Source organism: Equus caballus, chromosome 8, assembly GCF_041296265.1.
Source record: "Equus caballus isolate H_3958 breed thoroughbred chromosome 8, TB-T2T, whole genome shotgun sequence".
Classification (NCBI taxonomy): domain Eukaryota; kingdom Metazoa; phylum Chordata; class Mammalia; order Perissodactyla; family Equidae; genus Equus; species Equus caballus.
The window spans coordinates 20320060-20341283 of record NC_091691.1 but is presented as its reverse complement, the minus strand read 5'-3'; the positions used below and the strand labels follow the sequence as shown (position 1 = coordinate 20341283).

The 21224-nt window shown below is 44.7% G+C and overlaps 1 long non-coding RNA gene across 1 annotated transcript in view; it reads left to right on the top strand.

Annotated features, from left to right (window-relative positions):
* LOC111774641 (uncharacterized) overlaps window positions 1–21224 on the top strand; it is a 187033-nt gene that overhangs the window by 94407 nt on the left and 71402 nt on the right. The gene's annotated exons all lie outside the window — the stretch shown is intronic.

The following is a 21224-nucleotide window of genomic DNA, read 5'->3' as shown; positions in this document are numbered from 1 at the left end:
GAGCCGTTGTAGAACTTCCCAGATGGACTGATATCAAAAGGAAGTATTTCCAAGTCTTAGCAGAGCGGGGATGAAAGCTGTTCCTGGGCTACAAGAATTCATGAGGCCCCTGGCTTTGTCAAGTCACCTGGAGAAGATGTGGCTACATTAATGATTGCCACAAATTCTTTATTATTCCAACTTTGAGAGGTGGAGTCTAATTCCCCTCTTCTTGAACTGGCTGGACTTTAGCGACTTGCTTGGCCGATAGAAAGTGGAGGGGTGCCCTTCCAGGACTTCCAGGCCTGGGGCATAAGAGCCCTGCAGCTTCGCCCTGGGCCTGTTGGCACACTTGCTCTTGGAACCAACAGCCAGGCTGTGAGGAAGCTCAGGCAGCCCACGAAGAGGTTTGTGTGGACAGGGACCAAGGTCCCAGGCTGACATGACAGCCTTGCCATGTGATGAGTCATCTTGGAAGGGAATCCTCCATCCTCAATTGAACCGTTCCATCTGACGGATGCTCCGTGGCACAGAGATGAGCCATCTCTGCAGAGTCCTGAGTTGTAGGCTTGTGAGCGAAATGAATGATTATTCTTATTGTAAGTTATTAAGTTTTGAGGTAGTTTGTTACACAGCAGTAGGTAACTGGAACAGACTGGTTGTCTGCCTTCCTGAAGCAGAGTAGGGGCTGATAAGCAATGGGAAGGCTTGGGCTAGCATAAGTAATTTTCAAAATCCCCTCACTGAGCCTTGCTTTTCAAGCAATGCTTTATCCTTAGGAGCTTTTCTGGGAATTGATGCAGAAGATGATTGGGTAGAGCTTCAGGTCCCCTTTCTTCTTCTGCTTTAACTCTTTTACATACTGGGATCCTAAGAAGAGCTAATGGTTAGCCATTTACAAAGTGATACTTCTATGAAATAATTAGCCTACGCACACTCCATGGATTAACTCATTTATCCCTCATAACAACCCTTGAGGTAGGTACTGTTACTGTCCCCATTTTACAGGTGAAGAGATTGAGGCACAAAGAGATTAAATAACTTTCCCAAAGCCACGTAACTGGTAAATGACGGACCAAGAATCAAATTTAGGCAATCTGGTTCCAGAACTGATGCTCTCAAAACCATTCTCTGTACTATTTTTACACAAGTTTTAATTTGAACCAAAAGATTTTCTGCTAAAACAAATGCCAAAAATCATTGCACTTAAGCATTAAAATTTAATATTTATTAAGTATTTATTAGTATTTATTTAAGTATTAAGCATTTGTTTAATATTTATTAAGTATTTTCTATGACCTATCACAGTGCTAGACGTGGGATTTGGAGATAAAATTGATAATAATTACAGCTAGGCATTGTGCTAAACGCTTTGCTAAAATGTGTTATCTCATTTGATTTTAACAACAATCGTGTAAGGTAACACTATCATTATCCCCATTGTATAGATGAGGAAATCAAGACTCAGAGAAATTCAGGAACCTGCTTGTGGCCACATAGGTGGTCTCACCATAGAGTCTGTGCTCTTAACTGCATTGTTCTTCGTTGTGGCCCTCTGATTTTTTGATCTAGTTGGGGAGACAGACTAACGAACAGATGCAACATGATGACATAGGTACTCTAAATTGGGGATCTTATAAGGTGCTGGGTTGGGAGGGCATAGAGGAGAAAGTACCCTACTTTGCCCAGGGAGATGGGGAAGGATTTTAGAGGTGGTGACAACTCGGAGACTCCTTGAATAATTAGACTTGGCCAGTCACACAAAGAGAGGTCCTTCCAGGTGGAGGTGGAGGCAAGGTGGGGAGAGGGTACAGCAAGTGAAAAAACTAAAAAGAAATGGTAAATGAGAGGGCCTAGCAGCAGCTCCGCACTGCCGGAGGACAAGGATGCTGGAGAAATAGGCAGGGCAGACTGAGAAGAGAGTTTAATGCCATACTAACTATTTTGGGCTCATCTCTGCCAATGACAATGCTTTCCAGGGGTGGACACTGACTCAAAAATAAGCGGACATCAACACGAGCCTGTTTCTTATCCAGCCATTTTGGTTTCAGCCCCTAGCCACTGTTTAAAAGCAGCATTTGCAGAAAGCAGAGGTCTCTGCAATTCATATAAGCCTGTCTCGTGCCCCAAGAACACATCATTTATTTCCTGTAAGTGCCTGTCTCACTCTTCCTCAAATATGCTCAGGGTTACAACTTTCTCTGCTTCCTGGGGGAGTTGCCCACTCCACACAGTAATTACTCACTCCATAAAGGCTGTCTCCAAACCCACTTTCGCAACCCTTTTTTCCTGACCCTTTGCAATGACCAGTTAAAGGGTAAGCCTGCTGTCTCTCTACTTGTGAAAAACAGCCGCCATTTTGGATCTTGTCTGGAAATGGATGCTCCTGGGGGAAAGCATCTTTTTCTGCTCCTTCCTTTTCTTAGTTTGAAGTCAGCGTAATTTATTTTGCGCCTCGCCACTTCTTTCCTACACATCCAACCGGGAAAATGGAGATTTATTTCCTTATAACTTAATTATAAAATTGATCTCAAGCCCAAGTCTTCTGATGTTGAGATAGATCAGAGGGGATGAATACACGCGTCTAAGTCATGCATATGACTGTGAATACAACTTCATTTGTCTTCTTTGGGTGTTCTTCTCATTGGTGAGGTGAAGACATGATTCCTGCTTAATTCATCTCTATCACACCCAGTGAGGTAGAAGGGACGAATATGCAAAAACATCTCACACATTATAAGGCAAGCTGCAAATAGAAAGTATCAAATAGTCATGATGTCGGGAGTAACAAAACCAGTGATGATGGCAGCTGGAAATGAGAAAGAATCGTTAGATAAGAGCCAGATCGCATGGGTTTGAATTCCACCTCCTCTATTTAATAGCTGTGTGATCTTGGGCAAGTGGTTTAGCCTGTCTGTGCCTCAGTTTCCTCAACTGTAAAAACATGATTAGCATCTTTCTCAAAAGGTTATCCTAAGAATGAAATCAATTCATGAAGACATGCTTAGAGTAGTGCTTGGCACATCATAAGCACTATACAAATATTTGTTACTGTTATTATTATTGTGTCATTAGTATTCTTTACAACTTGTTTCAACATTTGTCTCCGGAAATCTTGACTTCTTTGATGATAAAAATGTCTCTCCAGTTTTAGAAGCTTGCATTCTATACTATATCCTGGATAATGGTAAAAGCTAGTAATATCAAGAACTTGGTAGTAATGGACCCCTGAATCCTCAGGAAAGACTGTTATTTACAAAAAGGGATTTTTGCCATCAAGAGCCTAACCATCCCAGGCTCCTTCTAGACTCTTTGTTGCACAACTTTTAAGGGCTTAAGGCAGTGGGAGTTGAAGCAATTCTTTCTGATACACTTCAATGATTCACTCTTAGTAGGTCGTTGATAAAAACTGCTCATACATTTATGGCAAGAAGCCACTTTTGTGGTTTTCATAAGTGTGTATTTTTATTCATTAGAACCTTGTTAGTAATAACTCTGATGAAACGATCTGATAAGGTTCAGACTTGGCCTCATGATGAACCAAAACGAACACTTTGAGACCTCTGGCTCTTTTTTGTTGGCCATGCTATGCTTAGTTCTTGCCTAATACTCACCCGAGGGATGGTAAAACTTAAAAGAAAATAAAAAGAGGGAAAAATGTATGAAAGAGATTAAGGCCCGGTATGAAAACTATTTTTATAGGCAGTTTGGCCTTGGCTTTGAAGTTCAATGGGGAGTGATGTATTGCTATCAGGTTGGATTTCACACCTATTCAGTGCTGTAGCCAGGTAATGATGAACAACCTCCTTCGGGTATAGAGGCATGAAACAAAATTAAGGCAAGCTGTGAAACGGCCCCCTTGCTGCAATTTCATCTCCAGGAGACATTTGGATTTGCCAGAGTGTGTTTAAACATTTTTTTCCTTTCAATTAGAAAGATGGTGTGACAATATTTAAAAAATATATATTTGCAAAAAGGAAAAAGCAATAGCCACTCATAATCCTAACACCCAAAGACAGAAACATTTTCATTTCTGCCCGTTAGTCCTTAGTCTTGGTCCACGAGCAGATGTACGATTACAACGTTGCATGCAGAATTCACTTTGAAATGAGTTTCCGTTCTTAACTAGGCATTTTGTCATCCTTTCCACCATGCTTTTCCCAGCATCGTTAAAAATCCCAACATCATTATCTTGCTTGGAAAGTGAGAATTGCTGCATCGTGTTAGATACAAGGTGTCCTGTCTCAAATGGTACCCAGCTTTACGTTTGTGTCATTAACAGTTTTAAAATGGAGCTATCGGCATGTTGCATTTCTGCAACAAGCAGCATTAACTTAGACCCTTTGTCCGATGGAAAGTCTTTGTGTCCAATATTGGAAACAGAGTTATTCATGGGACTTCAGGTTGTCACAGTGAGACACCATCCACCCTCCCAGATGCCCCCATTGTGGACTGCAGCTCTTCTGTCCCAGAGCCTGCCGTTGGGCTGGGAACGGAGCCACCAACTCATTGCTCAACTAGCATCGCTTCATGTTTATTTCTTCATCTGCAAAATGGGCTTAATAATAGTAGGGGTGTTGTGGGCCAGATTAATTAACGTTTGGACAAGTTCTTTGAGATTCCCTGGATGAAAGGTGCGAGGGAAGCGCCGAGTTATTAACACAGAGGCATTTGCTGTGACTAATTTAGGACTCCCCGTGTTTCCCACTTGGCAGCCTCCACGGTCATCTCTGACTCAGGAAATACTTATCGGGGCAGGAGATCCCCCCAGCATCAGGTCTGGTGTGTGATGGCAGAGGGAACGGGTCGCGATGACTTTGAGTGGGAATGTTGCCTCACTCCTTGTTGGTGGTCTGTCCTTCCATGTTGGGAGCTATAATTCCGCCAATGCATGGCCCTTGGCTGGGCTTAATGATGTAAATGGAGAGGAATAACAGGATGGGTGAGGATCCACGGAATGGCTTCACTCCAACACAACCTTTCCCTCTGTGGGAAACATGATGACAGCCAGCTCCTTAGGTATCCCAAGAGCCTGGAAATCAAGCAAATGTGAAACAGGAACATTCAGCAGCTACCTATGAATGGAACAGATGGGTGATGAATAGATCTTACACAATGATGCCCACCTGGTCTCCGAAAGGCACAACCTGTATGGGATTGTTACTAAAAGAGCTGAAAAGAAATGCCCCCTCATTATTCTGCTTCTCTTTTCATTACACTGTTCAATTACACAGATGATTATTTTTTAAATAAACTTTTAATTTTAGAATAGTTTAGATTAACAGAAAAATTGTGAAGATAGTGCAGAGATTTACCATATACCTCACACCCAATTTTCCCTATTATTAACATTCTATGTTAGCATGATACGTTGTTGCAATTAACCAATACTGATATATTTTATTATTAAGGTCCCTACGTTATTCAAATTTACCGAGTTTTTACCTAATTTCATTTTTCTGTCCCTGGGATCCCATCCAAGACACCATATTACCTTTAGTCATCATATCTTCTTAAGCTCCTCTTGGCAGAGACCGTTTCCCAGACTTTCCTTGTTTTTGATGACCTTGACAGTTTGGAGGGATGCTGTTCTGGTATTTTGTAGAAGGTCCCTCAGTTGGGGTCAGTTTGATGTTTTTTTCATGATTAGACTGAGGTTGTTGGATTTGGGGAGACATGCCACACATTCCCATCACAGCGTCTCAAGGGTACATACCTGTCACTGTTGAGGCTTTTATCACGTGACTTCATTAGTGGTTGTCAGGAGCTGATGCCTGTTAAAATTTATTTTTATACCATGAACCGTGTCAAACCCATAGAAAAGAATATAGTGTAATTACTCCATCAATGTGTGTTTTAAACTCCATGAGGACTTGCTTTGGATGTTTCTAGCCCATAGCTTTGTGCTTGCTGAGCACCTAAATGAAAGCAGGAAATGAGCCTTGGCTTAAAAAAAAAAAGGCTGAAAGAAGATAGATGGTCCACACTGAACTTAGAAAAAGTGGAATCAGAACAAGCCTGTATCCGTGTTTGATGGGTGAATGAATGAATGAATATTGTCTCCAGCAGGTCCCGAAGATAAGCCGATTGGCTGGGGTGTTCTGGTCCTCATAGAATATTTCTCTCCGTAGTGGCGGGAGTTGACAAGAGCCATTGCCTATCGCCCAACGTGCACCCTCTGCTTTGATCGTGTATGTACCAAGCCCCTCCTGGTAACATCTCTTAAAGGAAGGGAATATGTTGATTGGTTAGCATAAACATGCTGGTTCTCTTAGACACCCTACTCACTTAAATCAATGAAGTCATTGACATGTAGCTTCATTCCTCTCCTTCTAGAGAATTTGGACTTTGCCTGCATGACTCTGCTGTCATTGATTCATTCCACAAACGTTGGTGGAGTGCCTCCTGTATGACAGGCACTGTATTAGACCCCCGAAGCAAGACAGACTTGGCTCCATCCCCAAGGACCTCACAATCTAGCAGAGAAGAACACGGTCCTCTTTGGATACATGGTTGGCTGGACAGTTACGGTCTCACTGAGGGATGCGCTCACTGCTTTAAAATGGCACACAGTGCTGGACAGAGCAGGAAGCCTCTTGTCTCACTTATTATCCTGGTGTTCTCTAACTGCAACAGAGGAAAACAGGTCCACCTATGAAAGGTGGTGGGTACCTGTAGAAGAGGGGACCGTCATCACCGACCCGTATCAGAGCAGAAACAAAGCTGATTGCCGAATCAGCTGCTGACTTCATCTGTCCTCCAGCCTCACTTGAAGGTTTAACTCACAAATCTGAATGCCCTGATCATTTTCATCAGACTTGCTCTTTTTCTGGTATAACTGAAGTTTTATTTTCATGCTCCCATGAAAATCTACTCCAGTATCTTCATCAGTTTAGCTATTTCATTAGTCAACCCAGAAGTTACTGGTAAGATGCCCTTCTGCTGGATAAGGATTTGCAAAGCTCTTCACCGAATCAGGCGTTATGGGGGTTTTCCCAGCTGCAGGATGCGGAAGGGCTCCAGGCACACTGGGTCCAGATTTTAGCTCTGCTCAGTGGCCTGGACTGCTAACTCTTAGTTTCTTCAGCTACAAAAAGGAATGAAAAGCCCTATTTCCCAGAATCTGTAAAAGATACGATATTGGTAAACTCCAAAGTCCTGTAGTAATGGGAAAAAAATATTTGGAGAATCACTAGATGGTAGCAGGGACTTTGTGTTGCTCATGGTTTTAATCCTCAGCACTTAGCACAGGGCCTGGCACGGAGCGTGATGTCAATGACTGCTTGCTAACTGAATGAATGGATGGATGGATGGAAGGAAGGAATGATGGATAGATGCATAAATGAATGAACGGATGGATGGGTAGAGGGATGGATGGATAGATGAATGAATGAATGATGAATAACTGAATGTCTAAGAGTGGTAATCAGGGTCCCTCCTACAAATGAATCTTTTCTCTCCAGTTCCTTGTGATCAGAGGAAGGCAATCATCCCAAATTTGGCTTCAGCTTTACAACTGTTTTGTGGCTTGGAGCCAGCCGACTAACCTCTCAGTTGCCCGACTTGTAAAAAACCGATAATGACACCTTCTATGGGGGCTGGTGGTGTAGTGGGTGTTGAGAAAATTAATTGGGTGGTGGTAAACGGCTTTGAGATCCCAAGATGAAAGGTGCCGCAGAGGTGAGCTGTTATTATCCTTGTTCCCTTGAGTTTCCTTTCACCACTTCTGCCTCCCTCGAGGTGGCTCCTCTCAGCCGCCTGGGGGCTCCTGGTGCCCCAGAAGTGAGCTTTACTTGGAGAGGGCAACTGTCTTTCATTGGACTGACTCTTCCCTGGGGTCATTTGGCAGAAGGCTTCCAGGTGAGAGGCATATAATCCTAGGAACTTGCTCGTTTCCTTCCAGAAGGATTGATTTTCCCAGATACCAACCAGGCCCTGAGGTGCTCAGCAGCCTGAAAACAGACTCTCGTTTCCCCTTTCCCGGCATGATGAAAGAAGGGATCCCTCTAGATCCTACGTTTGAAGGTCCCACCTGTTGGCAAGACCTGGCCTGAGAACTAGAGACCAGGTGTCTACCATCTGGTATCCAAAGAGACCTGGGATTTACATCCACTGCCAGTTCACAGCCTCCCTCCTTTCCATATGTGGCACCACGTGTTGAAGGCATGGGATACATGTATCTTTCAGTTTGTGCATTTCTGCTAGAGGGAAAAGGCCATAGGCTTTGGAGCTAGGAAGATGGTCTGGATCCAGCACTGTGTGCCTTGGACAAACTGCTTAGTCTCCTTGATGTTCTCTTTTTTTACATCTGTAAAATGGGGATATAATGTCGACCACACAGGATTGACGGAAGGGTTGATTGGGATGGTGCATCTTAAGGTGCCCTGCAATCTGGTTTCTTTTTCCTCCTCCTCTTGCATTCTTTTACTTCCAAGGCTGCTCCTGGGATTTCTTTTACTCTTAATGAGACTTGCTTTGTTTCTTGGGTTCCCACCCCAGGAAACGTCAAGTTCCTGGATCCAGAAACATGGGCCCAAGACTGATCTCACTTTCGACTCCCAATAGACCATCACTGTCCAAGGTCAGACTTTCTCCATTCTGTCCCCTTTCTTCTTTCTCTACCTGCCCCACTCTAGGCTAACCCACCACCTTTCTCTCCAGACACTGGCAACAGCCTCCTTGATGCTGTCACTTTGCTACCTTCCGCCTTCTCTCTGTAGAAGGCCTCGAGATCTTACAATATGCATTGGATCACACCATTCTCCCATTTTAAGCCCTCCAACACCTTCCCATTGGAACAGATGTCTCTGGTACCGCCTCATCGCACCTCCTCCGTCCACCTCTGGTTTTTCTGTCTCTTCCTCTTCCTACTCTCCCGTCCTCTCTCTTTGCCTATTTTTTCTCTTCTCCTCAAACTCCTCCTCTGCCTATTGGTCTTCCTGTCTCCTTATCTCCCTCTTTTTACCCGTCACTCATCTTTCTCATGAAGGCCTCTTCCCTGAACTGGCATGACAGAGAATCCCATATCTGTCATCACCACCTCTTGGTGTGGGGTGGAAGGGCATCAGGAAAGGCTCAAATAATGCATCCTTCACTGCAGACATAGCCATGCTTTGGGGAAGCCATTGAAGCTACCAAAAGCTGTTTGCCCACGTAGTTCTGATTGGAGAGTGACCTGGTACCACCCCTGCTTTCCTCTGTCCACCCCTACTCTCTTTGCCATGAACATGACACCTCAAAGGGTGTCTTCTCTCTTGGGAAATTTTAATAACTACCTTGTCTCTATTATTGTAGCACCTTATTTCCTGAGAATGAAAAGCAATCATATTGTTTCTTGGCTGTGAATTTCTTTTGGAGAGTGACCATATTTTATACATTTTTACATCTTCAACAGGGCCAGCACAGTGGCTGGGACATAGCTGGGGCTCAATCAATATTTGTTGAATTGGATGGAGTGAAGCAATGATGTCCTCCTGATTGGGGTCTTTCAGACTAAATCCTTTCTAGTTCTCACCCCTCCCTAAATGGATCAGATCATTCTATAGCCATAGGAAGCTTGGAAACTCCCTAGCTTTGGGCAGGGAAATTCCCACCCCAGTGTGGTTGATTCCAGATTAATCACATTGGTGATTTTCCTGCTCAAGGTGTCCAGAGACAGACTTTTTCACAGATGGACTCAATTGTCCTTTCAAATGTTTTATCTTTGGCCCTGTGTGCATTCTTCTGAATGTCCATTCAAACCCCCATTTCTGTTTAACTTGAAACCTGCTGCTTCTTGTTTAGATGTAGAGAGTACCTTCTTAGGGTGTTTGCCTTCAAATTACTCCCAGGGTTGAAGATAGCAGCTGAGATTTTCTCTCCTCTTTTGTTTCTGTAGACTACCAGTCTCTCAACATAGAAAGGAGAACTGGCTTCTGGTTCTGGCTCTGCTGCTAATTACTTTGAGCAAATCTCTTCTTTCTCTGGATTGCTTTCCTCACGTTAAGTGAAAGCCTAGATTAGATTAGAGATCCACAAGCTATGGCCCACAGTTTGTTTGTGTCAATAAAGTTTTATTGGCACACAGTCACTCCCACTGGTTTAACTTTGTCTATGGCTGCTTTTGCATTAGAAGGGTAGTGTTGAGAATTGCCACAGGGGCAGTACAGTTCGAAAAGACTAAAACATTTACAATCCAGTCCTTTCCAGAAAAAGTTTGCCAACTCTTGGAATAGATGGTTTCTTAAGGCCCTTTTAGTTTTAACATTCATGCCATGATGTTTAGCTGGCACTACTGAACATTCCTTATAAACAGGCATTGCCCCGTTGTGGGCGATAAGTGCCACTAGGATTCCTGGACATGACTGAGAGGGTCCCTGTCTGACATCAAGCCACAGGAAAATCCATCCTGAGCAAGTTCTTGTCTTCTTGTTTCTCTTCCAGTGCTTCCCACTGCAACTGGGAGAGAGGCTAGGTTGGTGCAGGAATGTTGAAGCAGGCTCCTCTCTGGCTCATTTCTTTAGGCATGCCACATAGTCAGCTGGAATTCAGTCATACTGTTTTGCCCCTCTGTATGGGTTCATAATCTCTTATGTGAAATTCCTAAATCCAAAATTCGCTGAAAATAGATTTTTTCCACAAATCATGTGATAGCCATACTTAACCCAAGAAGGTATGAGATCGTTGTTGGCCTTCTTAAAATCCGACTTAATGTGAATGTTGATAGGTTGTACTGCAGAAGTAGAAATGTATTTAATCCTGGGTGCAGTCCTGGGGGGTGTGTGCGCCATGTTCCCTTTCTAAAGTCTGGAAATTTCTGAATTCTGAATCACATCTGTCCCTGAGGTTTTGGGTTAGGGGTTGTGGACCCCTATTTCTTTTTATGATTAACTTTTATTTATGGCAAGCATTCAAAAGTGTATAAAATGAGTTAATTTAAGCAAAAAATACACAAAGTAAATAATAAGAAGAAGGGTGCTCAGATCTGGCTTAAATTGTAGTGTGGTACAGAAATGACTAAAGTTTAGGAAAACCTGTGCTGAGGGGTATTTTCCATCCCTTTAATGACCTCTCAACTCTTTTTTTCTCCTTCTTTTCCTTACTCTACTCCGTAATCACCAAGCCGCTCTCTTACTGCCTCCAAACCCAGAGCATCTCTGTGTGATGGTTAGTTAATGAACAATCCCGTCTTACCCATAAAACCATATGTGGCGCCAAGAGCTCATTTGACATTCCCAACACTTTCAGAGACCAACTTCGAGGTCGCCGAGGACCCTTGCAGGAAGGAGCTCCCCCGGAGATCCAGGGTCGGGGGGAGGAATTGCGTATCTCAGAGTCAGGGTCCTGGGGAATGGTTTGGGGTGAAGGTGGTGAGGTGGCTTCGAGGTCATACTTGAAGAGCATGGGTTCTGAAAGGGGCCGGTTCAACCCTTTTGAAGGGCAATATCCCTGGCTTTAAGTAGTTCTTAAAACGCCAAACATTAGCTCCCACAAATGAGGGAGGTTTGAACCTAAACCCGATTACAGCCCAGAGTGGCGAGGCGTCCAAGGTGCTATAAAGAAATGATGTTATAATGTCCAAGGGATGCCATTAAAACTCTGTTTACAAACCAAATGTGCCAGAGAATGGGTCAGGGAAAGAATTATTAGCAACAAAGCTATTTGATCTCTTTTATGATCCAGTGAGTCATATCGCTCCGTGCTCTAGAAGGTGCATAATGAAAACCTCAAGCCTGTTGATTTATAAACAGGCCCAGAATTCCCTGTTCTTTAACCTCAGATGCTCTCTTAAGTGTGACTTACCCTAAATCAAATGTGACATCAGATGCCACTGGGCCTCTCCCTCCTCCCGAGAGGTAATTGGAGAGGTGATTGGCGTGTAGTGTGCATAAAATCCCCATTCAAGATGACGGATGGCTGTGGGAAGGGTCAATGGCCAGGACTTAGAGACATGGCTTTGTTTCTGTGTGCCCCTTATCTGCAGGGCTCGGAGATCCAAAGCTGTCTTTGTTCAGGCTCCTGCATTCTCAGTAGACCCAGGAAAGGGAGACTCAGGGGTGGACATAACACTCTGTCCAACAACCACAACTTTGGCCCCTTCTCCCTCTTAAAGAGGTTACGAGGAGCAAGACCAATCTGGGTTTCCATCTGAACTCTACCCATTACTGAATGTAACCTCAGGGAAGTTACTTAAGGCCTCTGAGCTTCACTTTCCACACCTATAAAATGACACAGCCATGGTTAAAGGGGTTACTTTGCACCCGCACCACGCTAAGCTGCTTTCTACATGCCACATGCCAGCTCTTTCAATCCTCACAACCACCATGCTGACGTGATCATGACCTGACCGTGTGGTAGACACTCTTCTAATAACTTTTTTTTTTTCAAGGTTTTATTTTTCCTTTTTCTCCCCAAAGCCCCCTGGTACATAGTTGTGTATTTTTAGTTGTGGATCCTTCTGGTTGTGGCATGTGGGACGCCACCTCAGCATGGCCTGATGAGCAGTGCCATGTCCGCGCCCAGGATCTGAACCAGCAAAGCCCTGGGCCCCTGCAGCAGAGTGCAGGAACTTAACCACTGGGCCATGGGGCCCGCCCCTGTTCGAAGAACTTTGCATCTGTTTGCTTATTTGATCCTCACAATAACTCTATGAGGTGGTGCTAAGATCAGGATCCCACAGAAGATGCTGAGACGGGATTTGAGTGTAAGTGGTTAAGTTGGGAAATCTCAGGATGCACCATAAGGAAGTAAGAATATTAGATTGTAATGGGAAGAAGCTAGTCAAGCCCCAGCCTTTGCCCCATAATGTCAGCCTCCCTACTGTGAGCAACTGGGGATCTTTAGGAAGAGAGAATAGAACGTACCCAGAGATGTCTCACCAGAGGGTGAGGAAGTTGGGGTAGTTATGTGCCAACTCTAGTCCACCATGGCGGGGGCTCCTTCAGGAGTCGTAACCCCCGGCGCTCCCAGCTTGCCCCACATGCAGGCCAAGTGGGTCCTGGGGGGACAGAGAAATCCTTCAGGCAAAGACTTTTAAGTGCTTGCAGTTGGAAGCCATTGCGTTGGCCCAAATGGGAATGGTGTAGAGAGGGTATGGGGGTGTCCCCACAGTATCCACTACAGGTCCATGCTAATGACAAGAAGACTGAGCCACAGAGAATTTAGAGTCTTCCTAAAGGCTCCCCAGCTGGTAAGTGGGGGAGCCAGGATCTGAATCCACTGGTCTTCTGACTTCAGGGTCCCCAGTGAATGCTCTGGGCTTCGCGTCATAACCTTTCACAGAAGGTACTGCTGTCCCATTTCACAAATGGTGACTTGGAAGTTCGGAGGGGTGAATTGACTTTGTCCCATAGCAAATTAGCCACTGGTCCAGGACTGAAACTTAGCCCCCATTGACTTCAAAGTCAGAGTCAGCTTCAGCACGCTGCATCCCTTTTGTCTGCCAAGGGATCCCGAGTTGTCCTGAGTGGGAGCAATGCCCCAGTGTCTTGAACCAGAGGCTCAGGCTACAAGGATAGGAAGAAGGTTCAGGCTGTCTCATTTCCTTAAGGTCATCATCATGGCTGGAGGTGAGGGGAGGCCATGGGCAGAGCTTGGCCTGTGTGCCCAAACTCACTCAAAGCTCTAGTCCCATTCAATCTGATTCCAGTCCCTAGATCTGGCATGACTCAGCTCTTTATTGCTTCCGTCTCCTCTTGTCACCCAGGTCATCCTTCATGCTATTTGGGCATGTCAAAAATTATGCATCTTTGAAGCAGCACTGGCAGGAAAGTCTATAATTATGTGTCCTAAAATGGGATCTTTGAGGCCTTTAAGCAGAAACTCTACCTCCTTCGCTCCTTCCTCTTTGCCTCCCCTTCAAGGAGTGACACACAGAAAAAAAAGAAAGTCCCACCGGGCTCACAGCACCCTGGCAGACAGGGCAGAGAGCTGCATTAAGAAACCGCACGGCGCTTGTAGATGCTCTTGACATGCTGTGGTTTTCTGGTCCGCTTTGCTAGACCGGGCCCAGCAGTCCCGGAGCAGTTTGTCATTGTACTTAAAACTCACATCACATCCCGAATCAGCCTGTTACCCTGCGGAGCCAACTGCCTGGCCATTTTCATGCAAAACCAGCAAAAACAGACTGTCTGGTGAAGTCAGAAAATACACAGACGCCTGAGCATCTTCTTTTTTGCAGAAATAATAAATGACAACAGCACTGAGACTGACTGGGGCCGGGTGATGACAAGAAAAAGCCCCAGTATCTTCTAAGCCCTGGTGGGAGATTAGGCCTGGCCCTTGATGATCTTGGGCACGTGCCTTCCTCTCTCTGGGGCTCCTCTGTTTTCTCATCAGTAAAATGAAAATGTTGGGCTAGAAATGAATCTGAAGTTTCTTTCCAGAATTTGGGTATTGTATGAGGTTACTGGGGCTGCCGTAACCAAGGACCATAAACTTAGTGGCTTACAACAACTGAAGATTACTCTCTCACAGTTCTGGAGGCTGATGTCTGAAATCAAGGTGTGGGCAAGGCTGGGCTCCCTCTGAAGACTCCTGGGCAGAATCCTTCCCTGCCTCTCCAGCTTCTGGTGGTGGCCTGCAACCCTTGGCTTTCCTTGGCTTGCAGCTGCATCACTCGAATCTCTGCCTCCGTCTTCACAGAGCCTTCTCCCCTGTGTGTACCTCTGTTGGTGTTCATGGTTCCCTCTTCTTATAGGGACACCAGTCATATTGCATTAGAACTCACCCTGCTCACATCTGCAAAGACCTTATTTCTAAATAAGGTCACATCACAGGTACCAGGGGCGAGGACTTCAACATACTTTCTGGAGAACATACTTCAACCCAAAGCAGGATTACTGAGTGCTTTCCTAGTAAATTGACTTAGGGAGGTTCATTTCTGAAATGTGAACTACGAGACGTCAATGGCTTGGGCTTGATGGAGAAGAAACTGGCGAAACAAGAGCAGGGACCAGGATTAACTGCAACCAGGGCTGACATTAAGCTGGGATGCAGTGGTACCACTTTACAGGTTGTTAAAATAGCAGGGGACCTACCCTCTGGCCCTGAGATGTCTCTGTCCGTGCGCTCCCCTGTCCCCTGGCTGCCGTGGTGACAGGATGATTTGTTCAGAATTTTTCCATTACTAGAGTTTCTGATTGGTTTTGGTGACTATGCTGGGCAATACAGGGGACCCATTGTGATGTCAGGACACCTTCAGTGGAAGCCGAGGCTAGGGTGGATGAGTGCCACCTTCTCCCACATGCTGGCCATCCACTATAAACTCCATGAGAGCAGGGATGTTTGTCTTGTTCACTGATGTATGACCAGTGCCTGGTTCAGGCAATTAGGGGCTGGAACCTATAATAGATGCTCAATTAACGTTTGTTGAACGAACACACAAAGTCTTGGACAAAGCCGATGACAAACCAAAGGAAGCCTCAAGAAGGAATTTGCCCGCACCAAAATACTCTCTTAAAATGTTCAGAGTTCTAAAATTTTGAGTCTATGCATTCAAAAAACAGCCATTTCATAACTTGGGGTGCATCCAACCCTTTTACATCTTTGTAGCCACTGAGACATTGTCCCCATTTTCCAGCTAAGGCTGCTGAGACTGAGAGAGGCTGAAGGCTGGAAGGCTTCAAAAGAAGTGGCAGCAACTAGAACCCTGGCCACACCCTTCCAGCATGGCTGGGCCTTTTCTGTATTCCACACTCTAAGGGAATCACGTGATTTGTCTCCCACCTCCACCCCATGCATAATCACATATTTCCTCGTGTGATTACATAAGTAAAGCCTGTCACCCCGACAGACTGGGAACTCTGTATTGTTCAGATGCTTGAAATTGTTCGTGGCATTGAGTAGGTGCTTGTTGTAGGCAGTTTCCAAGATGGCCCTCAATGAGCCTTGCCTTCTGGTGTTCTTGCCCTTGTGGAGTCCCCTCACTTGTTGAATAGGGCTGACCTGTGTATCCAAGGACGTATTGTGAAAATAATGGTATGCAACATAAAAGACATTGCAGCTTCCACCTTGCTGTCTCTTAGGTCACTTCAGGTAGCACATAGCTGGCACTCAAGAAAGATGTGTTGTTCTGTCCTCTCTGCGTCTGTCTCTCTGCACTATTTTTGGAGGTCTCGCGCTGTTTTACGGGTTCTGTCCTTGTGTTGTGTGCCTTCGCTGCTACACCTGTGGTTCCTGGCTTTCCCTCCCCCGAGCAGATGAAGTGAACTCACCCTCCAAGAGACTTGGAGCTGCCAGGACTCAGACCCCCCCCCCCCCACCCCACCATCAGCATGAGCCTCCTCTGTTTGGAGAGATGAGAATAGCATTGGTGACTTGCTTTCCTTCCGCTCATAATTGCTAAGCCTGTGTTTCACGGGGTAAAGAAACCTCCTGGAGAACCCATTCTTTGCTCCTTGGTCAGCAAAGAAACCTGCTTTCACCCCAATTTTGGAACTAAAAAAGTCAGTTCTGAACCAAACTAAAACTCATTTCCACCACTCCCCTGCATGGGGACCTTGGGCATGTCACTTAGCCTCCCTGAGCCTCAGTTTCCCCATCTGTAAAAAGGGAACGACTGTAGTTCTTACCTTCTAGTAAGGACTTCAACAAGACAGTGCTTGGTACTATGTTTGACACTAGTAAGTGCTTCATAAATATCGGGTGGGTTACCATTGTTAGTGTTTTTATCGTGTGAGGTGCTAAATTATGCCTCTCTTTCCTAAAAGATTTCGTTCTCATGGAAAACATGGCTCCAGGCGAGATGAATCTCAGTTCTCCTTCCCACACATACCATACAGAGCACTCCCTTGAACTTCAAAGAGAAGCCCCTGCCGGGAAGCTGGGCTTGTTATAAGTGCGTGCAGCGGGAGAAAGATGGGAGCTGCCACAAGGACCTCTGAGCAGCTGTTTGGTATCACACCGGGGTGGCCAAGCCTCCAGGGACAGGCTTGTTTACTCCTCGCAGATAACATCTCAAATGGACCGTAGGGAAGGATGAGAAGTATGCTCAGGGTCAACCTTCACCTTTGTAGTTGTTTAAATATCGATTATAATGCATCTGAGGCTGATTTGGGCGAGGGTGAGGAGCGAGCGATGTGTTTGAAGATATTCCATCTATCCACTTGGAAACTTCATTTAGAGAGTCTTAAATCTCTTAACAAAATGGGCAATTCTCAACAGTCGTTTTTCTGGTTAAGAAAGTGTTAAGCAGCTCCTCGTTAACAATGCTGATTGTTGCAAACTCTTTTTAAGGTACTAAAGGCCTTCTCCATCTTAATTAAATTTGCCAGGGAATATTAATAGAAGATTGAGCTTTCTCACTGGTTGGAATGGGAGCAGGATGCTAATTGGATTTCAGGAAATCAGGATTCCACAGACAGAGATGGTTGGGAAAACAGCTTGTGTAAAAAATGCGGTCGTTGTCTCAACAGCAGGACTTCGCAGGGTCATCATCTACTCATAGGCATTTTGATTTTTTCTCCCTGAGAAGGATCGAGTAGGCCACATTTCTGCCAACACCTTTGGACCATGGAATCTTTAATTTATGAAGCACGTTGTAAGATTAGCATTCTGGGGAACATTTTGGTCAAGGCTATCACATGAAATAAAATAAATAAAGTACTTAGAACAGTGCATACAGCACATATAAATGCTTGGTAAGCAGCAAATATCGTTACTGTTCTTACAGAGGGGGGTTGAACTTCAAAGTCACCTCCAGGTCTCAAAATATCTATGATTCTAGATACAGTGTCCTCACTGAAAGTGATGTGGGCTTGTTGGCTTGGAAGAATTGAAAAAAAGAATTGGAATCTAATAACTAATCAGGCAAGTCAAATAATCTCCCAGATAAACTTCAGGACAGCCATTGCAGCATTTGGACGAAATGAGTTGTCTTGCAAAGGTGGTAAATTCTAGTGGACCCTGGGTTGAAGCCGTGTCCTACTTGGACGTGCATTAGCTAGGAACATATGGAAACCACCTCACTGCCTGGGCCCTGGGCTTCTTAACCACCCAACATAAACAAGAGATGAAAATATCGTCTTGCCGTTCGAAGTGTGGTCCACAGACCAGCAGCGTTGGCGTCGCCCGGGCGTTCTTCTCTCTCTTGCCGAGAATTAGGTTCTTTCCCATATCCTTCCCGCTTTCAGGTTTTGTTTGGCGCCTTGGTGAAGTGGCCGCTTACTTGGCCAGATGTACCTAAACAATTTGGAGCTCCAGGTCAAGAGGGCAGTTCCTGTTTTAGGGAGAAAGCTGGTGCTGATTCTAATTTTCATCTCTGGTTCTGCTCTGTATGAAAAAACCTCATCAACCTGGAAGACGAATGTTCCTGCTTTCAACTCGGAGTCCCCTGTCACCTCCCTGACCCCTGGTTCTCTCTCTCTCTCCTTCTCTCTTCTTTTCCATAATAAAACAGCAACATGATCAGACCCTGGAATGTGCTTTGGCACGAGGAGTAAACTCAGGCAACTTGGTTTACTAACTGTTTCCATGGGAGAGAACTTTTAGGGCCAAACAGATATTTACAAATATTGAAAGCACTGTGCGGATCCCCAGCAGTGCCATGGCTGTCTGGAGATAAATAGCTTCTCAGAGAAGTTGTGCTTTTCTCCACACCCTCTCATCTTCCATCCGGATCATCTATCCTGCTCTCAGCTGGATCATCTTATAATGAGAATGTCTCCAGACGAAATTCTTCACTGCCTTTGGGAGTTCAGGACCTGAGAACATAGGATTTACTACTTTGGGGGCTGAGACTAGAAATGGGGTTTTGAAAGATGAACATTTTGGTGTATTCTGTGATTTAGCCAGCTGAGAGTCTTTGTGAGTAGAGATGAGCGTCCCTTAAGGGGTGTTCCCAGCTTCACAGTTCCTCAGAGTGGTCAGAGGGCTGAGTTCAGAGTGATTATAGTCGCATCTTCTTGCTCCATGTATTCATTCATTTGACAAATGTGCAATGAATCCCCTGCACATGCAAGGCAATGCACTCAGACCCGGAGTTACCACATTATATCTGTCGGGATTCTGACAGAAAGTAAACATCATTGAAAGTCCTTCAAGCAGAGATAATTTAATGCAGGGGACTGATTCCATAAGTGATGGAAGAGCAGAGGAGGCAAACAGGGAAAGTGAGGCAACTCACAGAATACCAATAGGAGGAAATCACTGCTACCTTTATGGAAAAGGGGCAAAAAGAGGAACTTGTATTATCAGAGCCCAGGTGCCAGGACCTCCAAATGGAATCAAGGCCATGGAGTAGCTATAGCTGCTACCAAAGCAGGATGGGTGAGTGGAGTAGGAAATAGTTCGGCAGCTTCCTCTTGCCTCCCTCCAACTCTTCCACTGGTGCCTCTCATTGGCTGAGCCTGCCAGGAAGCGAGAAGGCGAAGGAGCTTGGGAAATGTAGTTCCCTGTGATTTGGAGCAGGCACAGGGCTGGCACAAGTGGTGAAAATGGGTTCTCTTGGAAAGATGTGGGTGCCAACTATTGTCTGGCCCTGCCCATACACTTGACATCCATCTCCCAAATCAAAAGTGAATGTAAAGGGTGAGAGACGACGATCTTCCAATTTTTGTTTTTCATCTGAAAATTTGGGAACTTGCCAAAGAGAAAGCAAGCTCACACCTCAGATGAAAACCCACTTAGTAGATGAGCAAAAACTTGGACGAATGAGTGCCCCCCAAACTGAACGTAACACTGTGGCTTCCTCCAGCCATGAAAACACCTGTCCTTGTACTAATAAGAAGTAATATTTATTGAATGCTTGGCATGTCATTGTGCTAAGTGCTTTCCATGCATTATCTCATTAAGCCTTACATCATTAGCCCTTGCATCAGTCCCATGAGGTAGGTACTCTTATTGTACCCAATTTAAGATTAGCAATCCAAGATCCAGCTAGGTTAAATCGCTTTCACTTATCACATTGCCAGGAACGGGTAGAACTGGATTTGGAGAAAGTTAATCTGACTTCAGAACCCCTATTTAACCACTCCTCTATACTGCCTCTAATTTCTTTGTTTTGTACATGGGAAATGCAAAATGAAGGTGTTTTTAATTGTGCAGCCAATAAAAGGAAAACGACACTATCTTGGGTAGGATATAGTTCTGCTGCTAGAGGAGCGACCCCAAATGACCATAGCTTAAATGAGGTTGACACTTATTCCTCTTGCACAGGAGAGACTGTGCCAGCTGGTATGGCAGCTCTGAACCTTGGAGTTTTCAGGGGCTCAGCCTTCTTCCATCTCTTTTCTTCATCATCCTTGGGTATTTTCTTTGTTGACACTTTTCTAGGTATTTTACACCAAGTCTGTAGTCTAGCCAGTGGAAAGAGGAAAATGAAGGCAGGGGAGAAATGCCCCTTCAGTCTTGGACATGATGGGAAATAGCACACATTTTTCTTGGTCCCATTGACCAGAACATAATCATGTATTCCCATCTAGCTGCAAGGGAGGCTGGAAATGGGCAGCCTGGCTAAAATCCAATTATTCTATCCATAGAATAGAAAAGGAAAGCTGATATGGAGGGACAACTCTGATTCCGCTTGCAGACACCTGTCTTTTTACTTCAATTTCCTGGTTGGGAAGCTTTTCCATGTTTCATCTCAACTAATGTGCAAATCTTCAATTGGGGCTTGTTTTGTCCACAATTTACACAGGAGGTGCCTGAGACCAAGAGAGGTGAAAAGATTTGCTTCAGGTCACCAAATGAGTCAATTATGTGGGGAATGAGGTCTGAAGGAGAATTAATTTTATAATTGGTCATTCACTTCTGAATTCTCTTTTATAGTATAGATGGCTTTTTGCTTCCAGATATAACCTCATTACTGTGTTAGAGTTAGATAATAAATTCTCATGTGATGAAGACCCCAGGCCTATAAACACCCTTTGTTTCATGCTCATTGCTGTTCAACTATTAGAAATTATGACTGAGAATATTACAAACCCCAGTCTTTTGATATTTGCACAATTCCAGCAAGTCTGAACTAAATAATTCATATGAAACAATAAAAAAGTAAGTGGGAGAGCTTGAGTGTCTGCAGGGTTTAGTGAAGAAATATGTGGTTTTGTGGACAGAAACTCACCCAGTCTAGCTCAAGCCAAGAGGATTAACCGTAACATGCATCACATGACATCCTGTGCACTCTAGGGTTGGAAACGAAGTTTAGGAGGTCCCATTAGTTGGGAATTCATTGTCTGAGCCCATGTTGCAGAGAGTTGTATAATGAAGCAAACATCATCATGATATGAAAAAAATTACCAATAAACTCATCACTTATACACATATTC